Source organism: Anas acuta, chromosome 16, assembly GCF_963932015.1.
Source record: "Anas acuta chromosome 16, bAnaAcu1.1, whole genome shotgun sequence".
Classification (NCBI taxonomy): domain Eukaryota; kingdom Metazoa; phylum Chordata; class Aves; order Anseriformes; family Anatidae; genus Anas; species Anas acuta.
In genome coordinates, this window is record NC_088994.1 from 9,898,372 (window position 1) to 9,922,746 (window position 24,375).

Genomic DNA, 24,375 nt, shown 5'->3' on the forward strand with positions numbered 1-24,375 from the left:
GTGTTTTCCCCCAGCAGTCTATCACCCTTCTTCCTCCCAAGCCTAAAATATAAAATGTGAGGAGCTTGGATTACTAAAAATTAAAAAAAAATAAAAAAATTAAAAAAAAAATGAAGATTTCCTTTTCTTTTTTTCTTAAAAAAGGAAAAAAAAAAAAAAAAGGAAAAAAGAGGTTCATTGCAGACTGTGCATTTCATTTCTTATTTTACAGAGAAACTAGCAATGCCACAAACAGCACAAACCTGCAGCAGCTCTAGTAGTAAGACACACAGTTATCTTAAAGAGTGTGCTTGACACATGGGGATCTTGCCTATGATGCTTTGCTGTCCTGAGGAGAGCCAAAAGTGGGGTTAAGATTGCCCCAGCAGATGATGGGATGGGATGGGATGGGATGGGATGGGATGGGATGGGATGGGATGGGATGGGATGGGATGGGATGGGATGGGATGGGATGGGGACCTGCCTTGGCTTTTAGGGCTTTTGTAAGTCCCTAAGTCAGATTTTGGCTTGTCAAATTCCTGGTGCCAGCAGCCATGCAGGTGACGTGAATTATTTTTTCAATAATTCAACTTGAAAAAAAAAGTTGTTGATATGAGAGAAAAAAAAAAAAAGGTGTTATCAGATTTTCAGAATTCATACTGCTGTTCAAGAGCTCTACAGTATTACTGTAACTCTGTAAATCCAGTAATATTTTACATTTTCTGTAGGGGATAATATTACCAGATAATAACTTCACAACTTAATTTAATATTTAAAACTGTAAATTCTCAATAGCAAAGTGAGAGTTATGTAGAAGAAAGATAGCAGCTAAGCAAATTTCTCTCATCTGTAGCTCTGACATTGCAGTTTAGCTCTAACTTCCCACTGCAATTCCTCCTCCAAGAGATCACTGCTGCAGTGAAAGCTCTCTGTTATTAATTTTGTAGTGAGTAGCAGTATTCCCTGGGGCAGAAATGAAACTGCATTCATTTTAATTTGTTCTATCTCAATTCAAATTTAGGAAGGAAAATAAATAAATAAATAAATTAAATCTTTCTAGGCTTGATGCAGCTTGGAATAACTATTTCTGGATTCAAAATCATGCATCGTTTTTTGTGCTTTAAGTGAAGATTCACCTAATTTAAATGGAGCTCTCCAGAAGTGACAGGCTAGTATTTGACACACTGTGCCTTTCAGTGACCATGACATGGCTTGATCTATGGGAAGCAGGACAGACTTCAAGGTTGGATTTTTACTTTCTGCATAATTTTCAAATCTGTACTTCATTTCCCTCACTCATAAAATGTAATGACAACTTTCTCTCCCAACCACACACAGCATCATTTTGTAAAGACTTGGGGAGCACTGAGATATTGCTGCAAATGGACTCCGAGCTGTCCAAAGAGAAGACAAAGCTCAAGTCCTTTCTCTTCGGGTTCAAGAACAAGACATCCAGACTCAAAGAAACGCAAAGACTTGTTTTCTTTCTCTATTTCAAACATGTATCCCCAAATACTGCTGAAGTCTTTCTCTCCAATAGCTCATTAAGCTGTTTCCCCTGGATGTATTTTTTTTAAGGTGAAAAATCCAACTCTTTTTTTCTCTGTCCTTTAGGACTGGTTGTGACAATATTCTCCAACCTGTTGCTCCACTGCAGTCCTCCTAATACCCAAAATTCAGCTGAGAGCCAAGCTTTGGATGGCAGAGGCGAGGTTCTGGCAGGCTGTGGCACCCCTCCCATAAGAGGGATTTCTCCAGGGCAAACAGCGGGGAGCCCTTCCTGTGCTCCTCAGTGAGCATCAGAGGACTGGCCTAAATTCAGGTGTTGTGTTAATCTGTCAATATGTGCTACATTACATTAGCAATTGGATTAGAGGTGCTGAAATAATTGTGACAGAGGGATTTTTTTATGCAGCACAGGTGACTGTGTGGGATTCAGAAAACACACATTGTGCAGTCAGGTTCCTTGGAAGCAGCTCATTATACAGATGCCTGACCAAAATGACTTTCGCTTGAATTTCATGGATTTATAATGTCATAAACTTCAATAAAACTTGAGGTTTGTTCCCATTTTGTATCTCTAGCTGATATTGTCTAGTTTCTTAATGCTGTGGTATAGTATCACAAACTCTTGTGTGGCCCTAAAAATCAACATTGAGGATATACAATAAAACAATCCAGGTGATAGCTGAATGAGTAATGCACCCAAAAGTAAGCAAATTGCAGATCAGATAAATAAACAAAGTGCAGGAGCAAATGTGGGTTGGGTGAAAACACCTATTGGTCTTGGTACAGAGCAATTGCACTTTGTCTTTGGGACAAGTGCCAACGGGAATGCCCTCGAGGTGGAAAAGCACATCTGCTGGCCAGCTTCTGTAAAGGCTTGGGTAGATGAAGCAGAGGAAGCCTTGCCTGGTCTGCTCCTCCATGTGGGGGGTGAGGAGTGCTCTGCCAGCCCTCCTGCAGCTGCTCCAGGAAGGAGAGCTGCTGCCGCCACCTTGCCGGATGGTCCAAGGCATGAACAGGTGTTTAAACGTTGTTAAACAAACCGCACGGATCTAGGCATGGCTGACTGGAAGGTGTGTGAGCTAGCCCTCCCCTGGAAATAAACACTGGCTGATAACTGAAAATGACCTGAACTTCTTGGCCAGCAAACCACGTGCTCCAGGAGGTGATGGACCAGTCCGTAGGAGCACAGGGCCGCTGTGCTCCTGCCTTCCAGTGAGCCCCTTTGTGTATCAGGCTGCACTGCCATGCTCATGAGGATGATTAAGGATGCCTAATTGTATAACTGTGCTTACAACAACATTGCAACACTGAGTGATCAGTTGCCAAATAATTTCAGCACAGCAGGAACTCTACAAAGGCAGGTGTTGTGAGATGGCGTGGTCAAAGCACAGCGATGCCAAGTTTACAAGCAACTGCTCCTCTCTAACTTGTTGCCCACACAGTTGCACACCTTTTCCTGAGACTGGTCCTGCAGGGGCTGTGGCAGAGTGGGAGCTGTGTGTGCCAGCCTCCTGCCCTGTCGCTGCCTCCTGCGCCCTGCCTGCGGCAGTTTTCCTGTATCCTGCTCAGAGCAGAGATATGTGACTGGAAGCCTTTCGGCACATGTACCTCTTGGGGAGATCCAAAAACCCTTTCAAGAGGTCCCTGGAGTTTTCTGCACTTTACAGTGAAAAAACAAACAAACCAACAAAAACAAACAATCAAACAAACAACAACAACAACAACAAAAACACATAAAAACACACACACACACAAAAACAGCTTTAAAATATCACATTGAGAGAGTTACATATACATTAAAAACATGAAATACAGAGTGCAAATATTTTACTTATCTACCAATTCTTTTTCTCTTGATCAAAACCAGGAGTAGCTGAAGGGCAAGTAGCTGAAGGGCAAGAGATGTGCAAGAGATTGTCTTGTTGACACCTTTCTCTTATTGCTTCTAACAAAGGCTCAAGAAAGTCTTCTCACTCCATGATTTATTCTAATTTAACCCTCCTCTGATAACCACCCACCTCTTCATCCAGTACTTAAACAAGACTTTTTATTTTTTATTTTTTATTTTTTATTTTTTATTTTTTATTTTTTTTTCTGTGTAGTTTGAGTCCATTTTGAGTGTTATTCTTGAGCCTTTCTCTCCTTTGCCAATTTGGAAATGACGTATGTAATCTAGATATATAAATGTCATTTTAATTCCAAAGAGATCACAAGAAAGTTCCCTTGTTTTTTATGAATGTAGCTGCATATATATTTGAAAGCTTTTTATGTAGTTACAATGCAAATCAAATGATTAATTTGTTGCCCATTGCTACTGGTGTCTTTTCATATTTACTGTATCCTACTTTTATTCTTCCCCATAGGTCTTTATGTTGAAGGATGGTTTTCACCATGGTTGGGTTTATTTTTTATAGTGTGCACAATTCTTTATCCTCTAAATGACTTCTTCATAGGCTACTGTCAGTGCTGCCAGTAAATAATGGTGACAGGTCTCCACATCACTTTTTCCTCCTAATTCAATAAAATGAAAGTTTACCTTGAAGGCGCTGAATCACTATCAGGTGAGTCAGGGCTGGTGAGAAATCTCACAGATGGAGCAAAGCTATCACTGGAGCCAGACTTTCTACAGCTCTATTGTGACAAACAGGAAAAAAGCTGTTTGCACGCCAAGGCTCTGCAGTTCCTGAATTGAGGGCATTTACATGCCCAAGCCCTTTAGAAGAGAGCCAAGACTTCACCTCAAATTTCTGTTGAGAAATAGGCTAGAAGAAATTCGTTCTTTGCTACCACCTCTTCCACTGTAGAGCTGTAAGCTTCCTCCTTAGAAACACCTGTATATAACCAGCTGCCAGTAGAAATATTTACCTGGGGAAGTGATAACCTTTTGCACCTCCTTTCACAATTAGAAGAGGCCTATTGCCTGTTTTACACCTTTTATTCCTCTCTGCCTTATCCTTCTCTTCAGTCTTACAGCCATATGGCATGGGGTAGGAAACCCTGGGGGCTGGTGTTTATATGGCACATAGTGCAGGGGAATGCAAGTTCAGAGCTGTGATTTGCAGGGAAGACTTTACAAACTGTAATTTCTCCTAATATATATATATATATTCCCCAGAGATCAGGCTGCTACTGGGATAATTCATTCATGGATAGAAATTAATATACCCCATAGATTTTGTTTATAAGCTATCAACGTATTAAATTACCAACATGTCTTTTGTAGTGGTGATTTTTTTAATTATTTTTCTTTTTAATTTTTTGATTTGGCAGGTGATGGCAACTTTGTATAAAACAAAGCAATAAAGGAAATAAAACAAATAAATAATAAAAGAAAAGAAATCAAATGAAACAAAATAAACCACAACTTCCGAACTGTAGCCGTTCTGAAATGTAAAACCGGGGTGAATTCCCCCAGCCTAATCCTTCCCCCCGGCACAGGGCGGTTCCTGCGGTCCCTCCCCCGGCAGGTGGCAGCCTCCGAGCGCCGTGAGCGGAGCACTCAGCCCCAGGCAGGCAGCAGCCAGGAGGTCCCTGGGATCTCAGCTGCAGCATCCAGCAGAGAGGTCTTGGTCTGGGATCTGCATTGGATCTCAGTTTCACTGCTGCGTAACTGCCTCAAAGGGCAGAGGCACAGCTGGGGGTGATGCTCCGGGTTGCAAATGCTGATGTCGAGTTTCTCTACCTGCATCCCTGGGCATCTCAGCAGGTACAGTGACTGAGTTTTAGTCAAAGTAAGGTTAATAGCAAAGTGACTGCTCCGGCCTCCAGCATGAAAGAGAAGTATTAATCCAAAGCCATGTAAGTAATGAACATTCCAGTTCATTGAGTGATAAATTACTCAGGGATGACTCAAAATGAAAATACTTCTCAAAAAAAGTGAAAAAGAAATCCTCAAATGAGCTAGGTCATCTGGAAGATTTTATTTGACCAGAAACTATGCATTACAGACCATGTTGAACTCATTAAGGAAAAAAAAAAAAAAAAAAAAAAAGAGAGAGAGAGAGAGAGGGAGAAGAAAAAAGAAAACTTTTGAATTTATTGGAATATTCTTTACTACTTTCTGTCCTCCTGCAGTTGTTCACAGGACATAAGTAGCTTCTTCATCCACATCAAAGAACAATCTTCCTCCAGCTCTACATTCCAATGAAAGAATTACCTGCTGAAAACGAATTGCCCATCCTCATTGAGCATAAGATATATTTTTGGCTAGACACACACTCAATAGACATATGCCATGTAACCTCTGTGTTAATCTATTTGCAGAATGACTGAGCCCACATGTGGCAGCATGAGACCTAAACATCTGAGGGAGAGACAGACAAAATGTCATTCTCTATTACCATTGCTGTGATGACAGCCACATAACTGTCACAGTCACTCATATTTACAGAAAGAATGCCCTAAATCAATGGGAGCCTGTTGTCTGGCAAAGCCTTTCATAAGTGCTGCTACTGGAAATTCTGCAAACGGAATTGAGAAAATATGTGCCTTGCTCCTTACAGCTGTCTGATGTAGGCAGCTGGACTGATCTCCGTCTCTGGATTACAAACAAGGATTCCCAGGGGCCCGAGCTCTCATTGGAGCTGCTGCTGGCATTTCTGGCTCCTCGGGGAGCTGGTGAGAGCTGCAGGAAGGAGCTGTTCAGAGGAACACATTCAGCAGCGTAAAAGATGTGTGAAGGGCACTGTTAAGGAAGCAATATCTGGGGAAGGCATGGAAAAGTGGCAGTCAGCATTTCTCATTGATGTTGCCTGCTATAAGAGTGACTCACTGGGGTGTGTTTCGAACACTGCTGCTCGTTTGCATTTCACTTTCCCCACTGATCTGATTAGAAAGGTCAGCTACACATGTCACAGGGTAACCCATCACAGCTAATGTTTCTTATGGACTTGGTTTTTTTTTTTGGATTTAATCATTAGAGCAATACTTCAGATATACATAGCTGAGTTGTCATCTGCCTCTTTTATACCCCTGATAAGGTGTATAAGTTTGGTAAATTCTGTTTCTCCTGCCACACCTGTCCTTTCAAGTCTTTGCACCTTGCACTTTTAGACCAGGCATCCCTCTTTTTTATTTTTAGTTTTTTAAATGCCAGTGTATTGGTGAAGAGCAATAGTTACAAAAGTTACATAGGCTGGACCACAGCACACACAAAGCTAACATTTCAGAAATTTTTGAAGGAGATTGGCTGCACATAAAAACAAACAAACAAAACAAAACAACATAAAAAAGAAAAACGCCAAAACAGAATAACAATAGTCACTGCTGGTGTTCTTTTACAATAGTGTTAAATAAAACATTTTAGGATTTAAGATATTCTCTTAACAGTGATTAAGAGACCTCAATAAGGAAGAGAGTACTTGGTACCTAGCTAAAACCATCTTTCTCCTGTTTGTTTTGAAGATCATTCCTGGAGTCAGCGAGATCAGTGACCAAGCAAAGGTCTCATCTGGAAGAGTAGTTCCAATAGGTCCATGGTCTGATCATTAATTTAGGTAGGATCTAGGTAACCATAGTAAAGAAGAAGATTCCTAACAACAAACCATTTTCTGGAATCATAATTCTACCAAATGAGAGTACTGCATCCATCAAAAATTTCCATTTTTCCAAAAAGCTTCAATCTTGTCCATTATTTAGTATTTTCTTCCAATCCAGGTTCAAGTTCCTGGGGGACATTAAAGTGATTACAATCTGAGCATGTGGACTTCTGGCCTTCTCAACTTGTCCTGCAGGTATGACTTTGGAAGTTTCTTTCCAAACCTGTTTAGTCTGGTTCAAATCTGTCCACTCTGTTTATCTTTGCGTAATAGTTTTTGAGTCAGTTTATGAATTTTTGATTAGAAAGAACTCAAGACCTCAAGTCAAGTCCTGTTAAAACCACCAGATTTTTTCCAAGCCAGTAAGATTTGCATAATTTCCCCAACAGAAACCACCTTTCAGCCATATGCTGTCCTTGATGCCAAGCTGAAGGCCATTGGAAATGTCAGACCTACGATTATTGAAAACACAGGTTTGGAATGCCTGGGAATTTGGCAAAGGTTGCTCTGCAGTATGATCTCAATTCATTTGGCAACTGGTATAGCACAGTCTGAAGCTGTTTGCCTAATCTGTCCTCAAACCTGACTGTCAGCAAGAGGTTGACGATGTACTTTAAACAACTGTTTTGGACATCTGTGTCCTGCAACTTCCATTGCCAGGAAGTCTCACAAGGTAATCAACCTCATTTTTAGGTTTCTGAACATTTCTGTGCCTGGAAATTGGGTATTCTCATACAGCTTTGTGCTTTACAGTACCTGTGCCCAGTTTTATAGTACCTGCTTTTTAGTACCTATGCACAGGTACTTAAAACTTGCAGGCACTTCCTTCTGCAAAGGAATTTTCTATCTGCTTTCTTTTGCTTTCAACAAGCGATGAGCTTGTCTGATTAATTGCACATGTATGTGCATGTTTGTGTAACTCCAACTGGAAGTGACATCTCTACTATTTAACTGACAATCCCTGAAAAATATTTGTCTTTTAAAGTACTCTTTTTTTTCCTTTTTTTTTTTTTTTTTTTGGTGTGTGTGTGTGCATGTGTTCATGCTGTTACAGTAGATGCTGTTTCCCTTGTGTTATTAAAATAGACAAACTTTGGTGTCTGAATTGAGAGCGTGATTGTAAAAGAGCTGTTCATGCCACTGACAAATCCATGGCTAGCTTTGTTTTTTAGTGTCTGAAGTAAATCCATAAGTCATAGCTGTGTGTAGGTGTCATCAAGACAGAGCTGTACACATATATCCTTAAACAATCAGGTAGTCCCTTCTTAGGTAACATATTATCTTTTTAATTGCCTTTTAAATAAATAAATGCAACTAAAACCAAGAAGCAGCTAAGCACTTTCTTTCCCAGTTGGTTAGTTAAGAATAAGGTATACATCTATTTAACTGACTGCTATCAGTTTTCTCTCTTTAGCATAGACTGGACAGGACATAAATGTGCTAGGGGTTATGACCACCTCCTTGGACAGCCAAACTATTTCCTATTTTAACTTTTTTTTTTTTTAATTATTATTATTTTATTTTGAACAAAAACATTCAGTTTAGGCAAGAGAAACTTTCTGAAGATGACTCTACCTCCTCCTCCTGCCCAACCATGGACATGCATACACCATGACATGGCTCAGGTTGTCTCCCAAGCCCCACGACCGGACATGTTTGGTCCGAACTAGTCTCATCCTAAAGTTAGCTTTTTCAGACCAAGTTTTTGTACTATTAAAGTTGTTCCCAGGAGGGTCAGAGAGTCCATGCTGACATTTTCAGGTGGGGTTAATGATTTAATGTGACTCATATGTCAGTGCTAACTCACTCAGGTCTCACAACAAACCCAACTGATGACTCAGGAAGCCAATTTATCATTGTATTTAGATGATGGGTGCTTACAGTGTCCAAGATTTCTAAAAGAAAGAGAGGTGATATATATTTGGCCTATTTTTTTTTTGTCCCTACTATCTCTTTGCAACTTTGCAAAGTGATTAGATAGCCCTTATCAGAAATAAACCACATCTTCCAGAAAATACCAGGCTGTGGCCTCCCTGCTGCTGATAGTGGGTTGGGTTTAAAGAGGACATAGTGGTTAATGTTTTTGCAGTTAGCATGTGACTTCAGCCAGAGGGGACACACAAGTAAGAAGAGAAAGGGGAGCTGTGTATCATAGGGCACTGCCGGGGTTGCCGAGTGCAAAAGGCAGAATCATTTCTGGCCTCATCTAGGCATGCTTGAACCCAATAGAAAGGAGCACACCAATTTTAATGTTTTGCAAACCACCATTAATGTGCATTAAGATTGATAACAAACTTTACAGAAATATTGTTGTGTTGCGTGGGTGATGGTGTGCACTTCTCTGACACTGAGATTCATGCTAAAATAAAGGAATGGCCCCAGCTTAGATGTAGGTCCAGGTCAGGATGAAACCCATGCACAACTCTTTTCACCCTGCTAATGATTTTCTTGAGGCATGGTACAGAAAGGAGCCATAGGATGTTCCAGGCAAATCTATTTGTCAATTCTGCCCTGCAGTTTAGATGCAGCCTACAAAAATTACTAGTTCCACAGAAGAGACTTTTATTCAGAAGAATGCTTTCAAGAAAATTTCCTTCTTCATTCTGTAAATGAGTTAAAATAACTTTTTTTCTGGACATAGCCAAGAAAACATTGAATGCTGCAGCTAGACACTGAAAACTTAGCTTTTTCTTTTGAACAGCAAACACAAAATAAGAGCTTTGTTAAGTACCACTGAACTAAATTCATTTTACAAATGGCACTGGAACTGCAGTGGGTATGATTATCACACGTCACCATTCCTGTTGGTTTGCCAAAGACAGAGCTTGTATAAATAGAAGCTGGGGTTTTGGTCAAAAGTAAAAAATGAGCTTGAAATCCTGAGTCATAAGAGGTACAAGATAGGAAAGGTATGGGCACAGAGCTGAGACCTGGAGGTGGTTTGTAAAACAGGAAACTTATTTACCAAGTATTAGTAATAGCTTAAATATAGTGTCATATAAATGCCAGTCTTCGTAATGCTGGTGAGACATAGAGACTAATTTTTTTTTTTTTTTTAATTATTATTATTATTTTTAAATCGGGCTGGGAATTCTAAGACTATCTTTATTGTATTTGTGGACTCTGCAATTTCATATGAAAACACTTCCAAAGAATGATCTTGATATCTATCCAGCTCTGTTTCTTTTGAGTTATAAATAACTGGTAGGAAGTACCAAGCGTACCATTAGTTTATATAATATTTAAACTAGGTCAGTGTGCAATGAACTCTTCAGGTAACGGAGTCCAGTAGACAATTATTGCCTGACACTTCAGTTTTCTATTTGGATAATTTGACCTTTTAATTGAGCACTTAACCTGAAAGTTTACACAGTTCAGGGCTGCTTTGGAAAAAAAAAAAAAAAAAAAAGTGTCACACCTCTAGTATATATATTATTCTCCAAATTTCCAATTAAAATTTAAAAATTGGAAAAAAAAATTAACAGTTTTCATGTAACTGATGCCTGATGACGAAGCTCACAGGAAAAATCCAGGGGTGTTTTTTTACTTCAAGCAGAAGTGACCGTTTTCTCTGGCAGGGCAGAGTGGGTCACGTACTCACTTCAGTGTTGAGATAGGCTGCACTCTTTGGCCTCTTCCTTATCGTGTAAGAGATTCATGCTGTGTATTTGTTCTGCATACCCACAGCAGACCTGGTGTGAGCTAGGTTTGCCGTGCTTACAACAAACAAGACAGCATTTCGTGTTTTCCAAAAACTTGATGCTTTCCTGGAAGCACCGCGTTCGCTGTGTCTGTGCCGTCAGTTCGCTCAGCAAATTCCTAAGACAGGACTGGGAAGAGGGGTGAGGAGCACCTCAGAGCCTGCCTGCAGCCCACTGCCCCCAAGGAAAGGCATTCCCAAACCTGGGCTGGGCACTCCTGTAAGCGTTTCTGATGGTCCAGATACTGCCTGGAGTTGTAGGCTGAGCTGCATACCTAAAGCTTGAGACTGGTTGTAACAGAATTCTGCCGAAACGTTTTGTTTGTTTGTAAAGAGAAGCCACATCCTGATAAAATATAAATATTTCTTGTGTACTTTCTGGGACAGCTAGTTAATTTTATGGCCCTTATGGGCTGCCCAGCTGGTAAAACGGGCTGTGACATAACCAAGGAGCTAGCACAGGGTTTCTGAGGCCTCAAATTCCAATGTTTTTTCTTTTTTAAAATTTATTTCCACCTTGATATTGTCTAATACAAGATAAAGGTTGAGACGCAAACTCTTTTTCTTTAGATCAAGGACTGCTAAAAGCAAGGGCAGTGCTCTTACTCATAAATAAACTTGATAATCTCAGTATAGTCTCTCATCGATTCTCTGAATATCCCAGTTCAGATCACTCAGGTCATTGCTGGTAAGGAGGAGGGACAAACTTTTGCAATAAGTTCCTATGAGCTGGTAGTCAGTTTCTACTAGCCTTTTCTAGCTAGTTGCCCAAGAAAATTAAAGAAAAACGCAAATCAAAATTTCCACACTTCTGACTACCCCAAGTTTTTTTTGGCTGCAACAAATCTGGGCTTGGAAAACTGTGTGCAACACAGAGATAAAATGGGCAGCAGGGAGAAGAATTGAAAATGTAAAAACATACCCAGGGCTTAGTGTGTGGGATTTAGGATGCTTCTGCTTTGGCTGTAAAACTGAGAAAGATGGAGGGAGAGAGAGAAAAAAAAAAAAAGAAGCTTGACAAAATCAGTTGTAGCAGAAAATACTAAGTGAAATTATAGGGGATTCAGGAAAAAATGCCTGTGGGTGATAAGAAAAAAATAGAGATGATCATTTCCAGCACAGCTAGCCATATCCCCTTTACCATCAAAAGTAGGAAAATAACATTATATATCTGGGAGTGTGTATATCACTATAAGATGAAAGTATCCTCTGAATGGAGACATAAGATTTAAACAAAATTAAATATAAAGAATCCTGTGGATCAAATATAGTAACTCTAGCCTCCTCCTGCTGGGGCTGGTGGCAACAACCACGTATATTTCCTTGTGCTTGATCAGCTTTCCTTAATAATAAACCATCAACTAAACCGTACATGGACAACAGACAAAATGACTAAAAAAACACTTGTCAAAGAACATCACGTAGCTACATTCCTTTTTTTCACATACCACTAATAAATAACTTACACTGACTTTCCCACTGGGAGTCAGGGTCCTTTGGGCTGGCTGAGGTAGGGGCTGGGAGCACTGAGGGGCTCCCAGTCCTCACCCAAAGGCTGAGGGGTTTTAGCAGCAGGACTGCACACCTCAGTGTGTTCTGCTCGTGTCACATGCCATGGTGCACGAGTCTGGTTCCCCCTGCTCCTGCCTTGCTGTCCGTCAGCCCCATGGGTGAGGGCTAGATCCACTCCTTAATTCAGCAGAACTGGAGGAGCCCCTACAAACTAGCAAGGGAAAGTCGTACTCTATGTCTCCAGCCTAGCCCAGAGACACAGCCACCCCAAAACGTGCACTCCCACTCTTTTGGCCTTTTCACCTTTACCCAAGTCATGGTATCTGTGTGCTCTGGCTGATAAGAGCTAGTGGAAACCTTGCTCCGAGAGTGCTCGTGAGAAAGAATGTGTGACTTGTCGGTGCAGGGAAGAGCAACAAGTCACTCTGTGTTTTTATTATTGGTGTCTTATCCTGTCCAATTTGAAAAAAAAAATAAAAACAAAAGATACTTTATTTCTTATGTGAACATAAATATGGATTAATGCCCCTAGCCTTACAGGAAAACTGGGGGTGTAGAGAGATCAAAAGGAGGGGAAATCCGCATGGGCCTAGAAAGATGTTGGTATTTTTTACAAATAAGCATAACATGCAGCCAGATGATCAAAGTGGCTGAATTAGTTCAAATATTATTCTTGGAACAGAGTAGCAAACACTGCTTTTCTCTTTCTTCATTAACTTTCCAAGTAAAAATACCATTAGACATGAGAGTGTCATGTGTATCTGAAGTAAATACAGCTTTCCTGGCCTGTTTTTTTATATCTACTATTTTTCCTCTTTTCTTATTAGGTGAGGTGGCTGCAGTGTGCTGGTTACCCACCAGCTGCTGCGCAGTTTGGTTTATGCATTTTTGGTTTACACACACAGCCCGCATTATCTTTGTACAACAAGGTGTCTGTGAGTCATCTGGATCTTTTTTCTCCTCTCGTGGTGACCTGCTCCAGCTCTTCAGACTCAAGCAAACTCCTAACAGGACAACATTAAGAAGTCAAGGAAAAATTTGCAGCTGAGACTTGTAAGCTTGCATCCGCCTACAAAGGGCTGCTGAGGTGTGCCCTGGTGAAGGCACCCATCCCCACGTCCCCAGCAGGATGCCCTTGTCCCCACAACCCCACACCATGGGTTGAGATGGGAGCCCTGTGGCTGTTTGGCACCACAGTCCTGACTATCCTGGCATTGGTGGTAGGGCCACCACCATCCGGGGCAGGTTTGGCACCGGGGGGACCCTCCTTCCTGCCTGGGCATCCTGTCAGGGCCCTTCTTGTTTTGTGAGTGGATGTCAAGTCATAAAGTTCACAGGAGCAGATCACAAAGAAGCGTGAATGTATTATCGCGCACCGTGAGACGGGTTACTTTTTAACGCTTTTTCTATTAATAGTAAAGCACCAGCAAGAGGTCAGGAGAGCAAGTTCAGCCAGTGCATTTTTCAACTGAAGGAAGCCAAAAATAGACACAAAAGTCCAATCCTGATAAAACTTTAATTTATTTAGTAAAAAAACACATACTATACTAACTCTGTGAACCTTGGAGGCACTGATCCCTGATACTAATTTGCTAGTTCTTTGGAAGCTATATAATAAATATGGTGTTAACAATGCAGGTGAGCATCACCTACCTTATTTTTAATCTCTCTTTTGGTAGTACATCCAAAATAATAAATATCTAAGTTTTTTTTTTTTTCTTCTACTTTTCAGCCTATAAGCTGAAATGAAGTTGAAGAGTGTTTTGATATATTTTATTAAGTACAGTCAAAGTGAATACAAAGCACCCATTAAGTCGATTCTAAAAGAAAAAAAAAAATAATAATAATAAAAAAGTGTAATATTTCAGATTCAATGTTATGAAGCTGCCAGTATTAATGCTGTGACTGCAGTAATCCCTGGTTTGGTATGTGCTGATGTAGCTGACAAACTAGCTGGTCCAAAGTATATCTCACTTAAGATTCAAACCAACATTTTCTGAACACTTTCAAACTCACAAGAAGTTCAACAGATATTTTCAGCATTCAAAAAGACAAGATTGAACCCGGAAGTATATAAAGACTAACCAAAATATTGTTTTACATATCTGAAAAACAGTTAACCACAAGCACAGAGAAAATAACATCAGATAAATGAAAGAGAAATTGCAATAAAGCACTCAACCCAATTAGCAAAGCACAACGAGGTAGTAAATTGTTGACATGAGGGAAGTCCTTCCTCCAGCTGGAGCTCAAAGCAGTTGCAGAAAAAGCTTTAGAGATGGCATTCCCAGATACATCTTACTTCAGGCCTTCCTTCACAGTTGGCTGTGAAGTTGACTCACTCAGCAAATGAGTTTTGAAATAATCCTCTTAGGACAAAAGAAGGTGACACTAAGCAGTGTCACAGGTTATTTCAGGAAAATACTTAACACAAGTCAAACCAGTTTAGTGGAGAAGTCTTAATGGATGTGGAGGGATTTTTTTTTTCCTGGAGAGGAAATGTACATCACCTTAACTCATCCAACCTTGCCTTATCACATGGGAATTATAAAGGAGCTGTCGTCTGTATCACTGGAGACATTCAGATAAGCTCAAAATTAAAATTGCATTGAAAAGAGAGTATTTTAGAAAGTTTAAATAACTTTTCCATGCAGCTGAGACGCACAGGTCATTGGCTGGCTTTCCAGTCAGCAGCCCTTATCTCCTGTAAATAAGAATCCATGATAGATAGCCTCTCACCCAGTAATTAATGTCACTACAGCACCTTCTGTGTTTATTCAGTTGTAGACCATCCAAAGATATTTCATCTCAGTGGGAATTCTTAAATGTGGAGTCATGTCTCCATTCTCTTAAAATTCGGTCAAAAATGGGGCCCAAATCTAATGACTAAGAGGTTATATTAGTACTAGTTCTCATACAACTGTTTCTTTTTCACCTGAACTTTCAGAGCTAACAGTGAACAAAGGAGCTACATCTCCTGAGATGTAGCTAGGATGTGCCGAACAGCACAAATATTTGGCATAAGAGCTGCTCCAGATCTCTGGATCCACTCTTGATGTTCTTTTTCTCCATGCCTTTCTAGAGGAAGAAGCAGTGTCCAAAACAAAGAGCAGAAAGGGCCTGGAAGGAAGGAGTCATGCTGGCCGTACCCCATCTTCCCCCAAGAGCAGCAGTTGCAAGGTATTGCAGAGATTATGAATCACTGCTTTGTCTAGACACATTTTGCTAATTTTTCTTCTCCCTGAGGAAGATCAAAGAGATGTTGTGTGGTGCATTCCCTTTTTTTTGCATCTCAGCTACTGGATGTCACTCATGAATGGTAAGGGGTTCATACTCCTTCAAACACCAAGTTTCTTGGGCAATATCTGCACTAGAACAAGCATTCTGGTCATAACTTGATAGTCCAGTCATGGACATGGGCAGAATATGTTACCTCTGCTGCTCTGCCTGGTTTTGCTCAGCTTTCCTCAAGAAAAACAGTGCAGGCTGAAAAAGCAGCTGAGAGAATGCCAGAAAGTGGGCAGTTGACTGGAACAGGCACATGGGGATTGTCTGGGAGCAAAAGGGAGGGGGAGTCTGACAGGTAAGCACTGGTGGTGAGGATTGATTGAACCTCGATTTCTATCCAGTCATAGAAGGTAAAACTGGGAAGGTGCAGCATGAAAAGAGAGGATGATACTCTGGGGCAGAAGTATCTTACTTGTCAGCAGCAGTTAAGAGGCCAGGTTTCCCCCATGAATGACACAATCTGATTAAAGTGTGATCCTCAGTGCCAGGAACCATACGAGCAAAGCCCCAGTTCTGGATTCACAACCAGAAATAACTCAGCCAGGCTGGTGTGCACACCCTAAGACAAGAGCATGCAGGAAAGGGAGCAATATTTCTGAAGAAGCAAGTGGAAGCCACACACCAAAGCAAAGTGCAACCTTCAACAGAAGTCTAGTGTAAGGTTGTCTGATGAATACCCTTACTCGGATCAGTTAATGTATTTTTATATATATAGTATTGTTTTTATTTTTTCCATCCTAACTCAAATAGGTTTGTGCGGAGCTTTGCATACATTTGCGAGCACTGTTAATAAATTCTCAGACTGTTTCACCCGAATCTTCTGAACCATATGAACAGAATAATGCTTCAGAAGGCAGGCTCATTATCCAGTCAATAGAAAGGCTGGTGTGGATGGAACTAAATAGACCAAGAACATATCCATAGTGCTGTAAAAAGTACCTGCTCTTTCCACACACACAGTATCAATAGTTAAATCACCAAAAGTATAATTTTAGATGGGTGCCACTTATGCTGCAGTCATTAATGAAGGAGGCAAAGACTGTGTACAGTACAGCTTGCAAAGATCTAAATGTCTTTGGGGGAAAGGTGTGTTCTAAAGCAGACACAAGGGTTTCTTCGACACTTGATATTCAGAGCAAATTTATTGAAAGTTTTTACACAATCTCATATTCCTGAATTGTGCCCGACAACAGTGTGCCTGAAGATGTTTGGATGGAGCTCTGTTTAAAATCAAAACATTCCAAAAGATTTAGCCAGTTTCCATGAAATAACCTTTCAAAATGAAAATGAAGAGCTGTTGACACAATAATGTCAAAATCCACCAGTTAGGAGCCTGACAAAGAAAAAAAACATTGTCCAGGCATAATTTCCTGTAGCAGCCCTGCTGTTTCTCCAAAACAATCTTAAATTTTCTAAAAGATTTATTTTCTCAAACCATAATATTTGTATCTGTCCTGACGTATTTTCTCTACCCAAAACTTGATTTTGCTAAGAAAATCTTTCATTTCATTTCATTTCATTTCATTTCATTTCATTTCATTTCATTTCATTTCATTTCATTTCATTTCATTATTTCATTATCCAACTACAAAATAATTTCAAATTCAGATTTTTTTTTTAAATAAATAAATAAATAGCAAGCCTGGTTCCTATCCTCCCAGTCCGGACAGTGAGGTGTAAAGGCAAGGAGCTGTCAGCTGCAGTACACCTCACACTGAAGTATGACATAGCCTTATCAAGAAGGACAGCGAGTGAATGAGTATGAGCATGGACAGCATCAGGCACGTGGCTTTATGGGGTTGTATGGCCACTGTTGTGAAATTTTGAGCATGCTGAGAAACCTTTAGGGAAAGAGAGGGAAGAGAGAGATGCAGGTGCTTCAGATGGTGCATTTTGTTATGCCCATACAAGCATGCCCCTGTGCAGCTGTGTCCTGCATGTCCCAGCTCCTGAGCCATGTCCCCCATTGTGACACCGCTGGGTGCATGGCTGGGAGCTGTGGGAGCTGCAGGACTCATGGGAGCTGCAGGAGCTGTGCGAGCTGCAGGAGCTGTGGGAGCTGGGTGGATGCTGCCCCACTTGCGGGCTGTGCCCCAACAGGATCACTCAGGCGGCTGGCTGGGGCAGCCAAACACAGTTCCCATTCCCTTTCATAATCCCCATCATTCTTGTACACAATTGCACTGTGTTGAGACAGGCGTGTTAGTGATTGCTGTGTGATCTGCCTGAACACCCTCTGCTTTGACTTCCCTTATGAGCATGTTATTTCCATTACACAGAATTCACGCCTTTGTTTATTTGCCCGGGAGCTCCATTTTTCCCCAGAACTGCCCGTTGCTCCTTCTATTGTTTTTTCCTGGATCCCAATGACTTCTGCCTATATCCCAATGCTTTCCATGCCCTCAAAAATCTGTTGTTTTTTTTCCATTGAACCACTGTGCACCAAACACAGCCCAGGCAAGGCCTGGAGGAAGCAGTGGCTTCCCAAGGGGCTGTTGAGTATGCAGAAAAATGTGTGCTCTGCTTCTCTAAGGGCAACTGCCAGAACCCTGCTGTTGGATCAAAGCACAGATAAAATATTTGGCATCAGCCATATCCCCCTGCAACACCTCCACCTGCAGGTAGTATAATATGCTATTTTTAAATATTTGTTACATTCATTTGCATCTACACATAAATAAAACTTTTCCGCCCCACAGTGAAAGGTAAATGTCTGCACACTGTTAGCTCACAACTGGCTCTTTGATTCCTCAAGCAATGAGCTGGTCTGGTTTCTCTTTCAATCCTGCCTTTGGGCAAGAGAAACTTTGCAAGAGTTATGAATCAACTCTATTTCAAGCTTCCTGGAAAATGGCCTTAAGCACATCTTCCCATGCATTAGCTGACAGACTTAGCTCTGAGTGTGCCTCTTTGTTGGAATTTTGTTTTGCCATGGTTCAGCAACAAGGACATATTTTCCAATTAGTTCTTTTGTGATTTGTTCAAAGCAAAGGGCAAGTTCCTGGAGATTCTCATGCATTCAAAGTGAAACTTTGTCAAACAGAAAAAAGAAATAAAAAAATCCTCTTCCATTTACTTTCATTTCACCCAAGTATTTAAGAACCTGAGGATCTGCACCTCAAATTGAGTGGCCCAGCATCTGTCTTTCTCTTATGACTTATCAATCCCTGAGTCATTCTGTGCCTACAGACACAGTTACCTCTTTCCTTTGACTTACACAAAGCTAAAAAAGAGTGGCATTGTCCTCTTCAGTGCCATGGTCTCAGTCCTTAGGTACATGTTCATGCCACTTTGCTAGTGTTGACTCCAGCAACTTTGCATCCAAAGGGTGAGTCAGAGCAGTTCTCTGATCCTACTAAAAACAACCCTGCAAAAAAGTTTTTGTCTGGATCAAAGTCTCATGGTTGAGAGAGGTCAAGACACATTGTCATGAGAGGGGTGGAGGACAACAACCCATAATTAGCCTGTGAACCCACAAAGTTCTCTTGGGGTGCAACCTTCCCAGTGCTTTTATTGCAGGATAAATAACCACATACACAAAATTCACACTGCTCCCCTATCTATTAATCTGAACTTGTGTGAATGGCTTCTATGGTCCTTTCCATTTGGGGAAGAGGCTGCAGATTGTAATTCTGACAGCTAGTTAATGCTAGGGAAGCATGGGATGTCTAAATCAGTGGTGACAACATCATTTATAAAGAGGTCGCAAAAAAAATATATCCTTACGAATATGGCCTTCATTCTTCTTGTAACTCTGCTGTGCTTTGTCTCCCTGAAGTGTCTTTTTCCATCTGCATTTAAATAGGTATTTAATAGGCAGGTAGGCTGAGCAGAAGGCTCCACAAAGATGCAGTACTGCTTCTAGAGTTAGTAAAGCTGATGAAGCCATATTTCACTTTCCTCAAGTGTTTCCTTCAGCCTGCATTCTTTATTGGTCCTTTCAATAAAATGTACTTAAACATGAACTTTGAAATATTCAGTTTTTTTTTAGGAAGAGCAAATGCCCAATATCTTATGGAGCTGAATTCCCATCAAAAGTCTTGAGTAACATATCTTTCAGCTTCCTGTTTTTTTTTTTTTTCAAGTGGGTTGCAAGAAAATAATATGGTTATTATTATTCTAATTTACATTTCTTTCTCTTTTTCAAGCTTTGCAATGGATAAATTGTGTTTATTGAACTCTGGTACAGTGCGTACAGTGCACTGTTTTGAATTGAGCTGGTTGCCATCAATAACAAAGTATGTTTGGATTCTTGTTATTTAGAACAGTATCTTCTTTTCACTGAGTAAATCATTCTCAGCCAAAATTACTTTTTTTTTTAAGTTTAATGTTTATTTTAAAGCTTCTCTTCTGGGAGGTATACTTTTGACCAGTATTAAAATGTGACTTTTTGATAGATTTTTTGATGACAATCCAGAATTAATTTGCATTATCTAACAGATTTCCATTCCTCTAATGATTGATCTACATTCTTCAAAGCTAAATTTCAGTCACAGGTTGAAGGGCTGAAAACCTCTTTCCTTTATAAAGTCAATGCAATCCAGTGGCTGATCTTTATTGTGTAATGTTTGGTTCACAGAGTTTCTTGAAAAAAGTCATCAGTGAAACACTCTTGTGAGATGCTACAGTAAATGCATGCTTGTTTCTGCCTGTAAAAATATTTTGGTTGGTTTCAACTTTATTTTTAAACAGAAAAAAAACTATTTTTACAAAGCTAGAAATGAGAGTTAACACCCAGAATTAATATCTTATTTAATATAGTAAAGGTATTCTGTTGTTGATCAGGTAACATTAACAATTCAAATATGTGAAGTATTAAAAAGAAAAAAAAAGTAACAGTTAATTTTGTCATCTTTGAAGTTACTTAAAGATTTCACAACTCTGCAAGTTGCACAACCTGTTTCCATCCAGTAGAAAATCCAAGATACTTCAGAGTTTAGTCTTTAATGATTAAAATCACCTTTCTCTAGCATTTCAATATCTTGTACGCTTATTGTAAAGGAGAAGCTACAGTGGAAGCTGCCATATAATAATATGTCCAGGTTGTCCATTCAACTGAGAAATTTGAACCAGTGTGTTCAGTGACTGCATACAGAACATCTTCTGTTTCTCTCTCTCTTTTATTTATTTATTTATTTTTCCTGCCCCAGTGCTTTGGAGCTTTTCACTTGGATTGAAATAAGATCAATCTTTTGTGTGTCATGAGGAACATTGTATATTTAAAGCTTTTTGTTTCCATTGCTCTGACTTTCAACTGTAGCCAGAAGGAAGACGGGATTGCTCTGGAGTACCAAAACCTGACATCTCCTGAAATGAGCAAACGACATATGTGAGCTAAACTATCTTAATGTCTTGTTCCTAAAGTCTTCCTTCTTCTGCTTATGCTCTGCAGATCCCATTCAAAATGACGAAAATTTGGATTCAAGCTGCGGATTTCTCCTATGTTTTATGACACATCATCAGTTTAATTCTATCGCTTTGCACCCTCGACATAATGTGTGTGATGACAAAGTGCAGTGTGTATCTGCAGTTTGTGGCTGAATGTTCCTGGAGAGCCACCAAAGTAGATCCCAGTTTTAGGACTGAGGATGCCCTTTGGCCATGGATTGAGCTGGCTCTTGGCTGAACCCTGATCAGATATGTGGGTACCTTTGCCCTGAAGGGAAACTGAGCTTGATGCAGGCATTAACCTCATAAACAAAGCTATTTGTGATTTCCATTGGTGTAACTGAGATGAGATTTTTTTTTTTGTTTATGGTAACTGTGTTTTTTTTTTTTTTTTCCGGTCTAGACAAGTGTAACCCATATTGTCTGAAAATGCTTTTTTATTTTTTTAAATGCTTCCTTCATTTTCTTCCCATTAAATGCAGAGAACATTTTGCCTTTCTTCACCTTGAGCAGTCCAGTGCTGCTGAAAGTCCATCTAACAGTGAGGATACCCTTTAGTTTAAGGTAAGCAAAATCTGCACCATGCCTCTGCTTCCCTCCTATCTCTATTTCATGTGGAACACAGTTCAATAGCAGGATGAATCAGATTATAACAGTGATTTATTTGATTTACTATCAAGTTTCTGGGCACCTAAGTTGATAGCGGAGGGTAAAGTATCAGGTGTGTGCATACCAATTTGGGAAGACCGGGGGGTAATTCTCATACTCAGAGTTCCCCTTTATGGCCTTGTTGTGTTGTGTTGCCTGCCAGCGGCTGCCTCTGCTGCCTTTCCTTCTTCTCTGACACGTAGTGCCTGGAGTTCATTCAACACACTTCACAATTAAAGGCAAAGAGTTAGAACTTGTCGGGAGGAACATGCCCAAGAAAGCAAAGTATAATTCATCCTGATTATAAAATGCATTCCATTCCACACTTGTTTTGACATTGTCCCTTGGAGAAAAATATTTTGTCTCATAAAGAAGTCTCATTGTTGCTTTCCTTGTCAGGAGGAAGATTGCTCCATAAGTGTTCAGCCCTAACCAAACCCTACAATGTAAAGATTTCTAAACCTCCTTCTGGAACAAAATGCTATAGGTTAAGTTTTACTGTTTATGTTGTTTTATAGCCACAGAATTCTGATCATACAGCTAAGAGGAGAGAGATCAAAAAACTACGATCAAGAGAGGAAAATCAGTGTAGTCAATCCTCTGCTAGCACAGGAATATAAAGTGATATAGAATACAGTGTCCAGAGAGCCATTGTCTGAGGTTGTAGTGAACTTTCACATCAAGAAACAAGAAAGAGATGAACAGTAATATTCATATAGAGAGTTGGGTTGTCTTGAAACCTGTACACTGAAACACACAACCACATCTCAAGTGTGGTCTCATCCACACCAGTAACACCCCTCTGCACAAAGCTTTTGCAGGCACTGATTCTCTTGTGGCTGATACCAGTTTCGTGCTTACATTTCTCAGTGTCAACAAATGTATTCCTGGTTTATACCTTGGAATGTGAAAGGGATGAAAGTTGTGCAATTGCACTGAACAACAGCACAAGAGAGCAGAGAACCAACAACACTGAGAGCAGAGACCTCAGGAAGGCCAGGCCACATGCTGTTTTTGTGACAAAACAATTTACCAGCAGTCTGTGATTTTTATTCTCTCTAAAGTTGATACTCAGAAATCCCATATAATAAATTTTGGTGAGTAATTATAATGCTCAGTTTCGCAAGGTAACATTAATACTTTTTCCCAAGACATGCATGGAAAGACACACCAAAAAAAATTGAATACAGACGCCCACACCACGGTATATCATTCCACAAATTATCATAACACACACAACTAACATAAGAGATTAATGAGACTGTTGCAGTTTCAACCTCAATAGGCTCTTTTGTTTAAATCCTCTGAAGTAAAAGGCAGCATTTTCTTCTAAAGCTACACCCCTTACATGAATTTTCAATATCCTTGCCACAAATGACATGCTGGAAACTGTTAAACATCCTCCCTTTATAAAAAGTGATAATTACATCAAAAACCTACACATCCATATGCAGTCCCACAGAGGTCAATGTGATGTTTCACATATTTAAAATTAATCATGTGCTGAATGGTCCTCCTAAAATTTATTCTTTAATAAACTTTAGCTATCAACAATTATTAGAAACAATTTCTCTGGGCTCGGGTTATTTTGCCACATCAGTTAAAGCACTGACAATGGCATTAATTCTGCCTCTAGTTGTTGAGAACAAATATCCTCGCCAGTATGGAAAAAGTCAAACTAGAACACATTATCTGTGGTTTAATCGGAGCATTGAAAAGCTGTATGTAGAGAATGACTCAGAAAATGCTATAGAATAGCTGGTTTATAACAACCAGAACATATATGAAAAATGCCAGATTGTCAGTCCTGAAAACTGGCATTTGCTCTCCCTAAAAAAGCACAGACTTGGCTCCAACTTTGTCTGTATCATTCCCACCAATACGCCTAAAGCCTGAACAGAATTAACTTCCTTTTGGATGTGTAAACCTAGTTCATTTCCTTGTTGAGAAAGTTAATGGGGAGGCCAACAAATTCAATTCATTTTATAATCCAACTACTTTCCTCTAAGCAGTAACTGTAACAAATGGTAGCAGTGAAGTAATATTGTCCTTGTCCTCCAAATTAGTAGTTTTGACAATGCATAGCATTTCAAAGAAACAAAGAACCAAGATGAATTTATCAATATTTAACATAAATAAATTCAATATCAATATTTAATATTTAATATCAACTTATTTAACAATAAGTAAGTTTCCTAGACATTTATTAATCTCAGAAACATCATGCTGCTTCTCACACTTCTGAAATATGAGAATACAAAGACCAGACATGTTCCTTGATGTGAAATTCTGGCTTGGTCATTCATTGTCTGTGCAGTTTGATAATTACCTATTTCCTAAGTAAATTGCTTTGGACATTTACTTTGAGGTAGCAGATTAATGAAGTTCTTTGAAAACTTCAGGAATCTGAAAATGCACAAAGCTTCCGGAACAAAATTTTCCAGATCAGTGTTTTTTGTACCTTTAGAAATCAAAAAGACAGCACACACTTGTACAACAGCTCATACAGTGCTGGTCAACACCTTACAGAAGCGCTTGTGTAGGTCTTTGTGTCCACTAAATCTAAAGAGTGAAATTAATAAGCAGCCCAGTAAACACGAACCTGCTATTTAAAATACAGAAGCAATAAAAGATTTCGAAATGCCTGATTGCTAGACTGTCAAGGTCAGTTCAATTTGATAACACCTCTTCTCTTTGGTTGTCTTTAAAGGTTAAATTAAAACATTTTAAAGCAATGTGATATGCCTCGAATTGAACAATAATCCTGACTTTCTACTAACACTTGTTTTATACTGGCACAGTTCCATTGCCTCT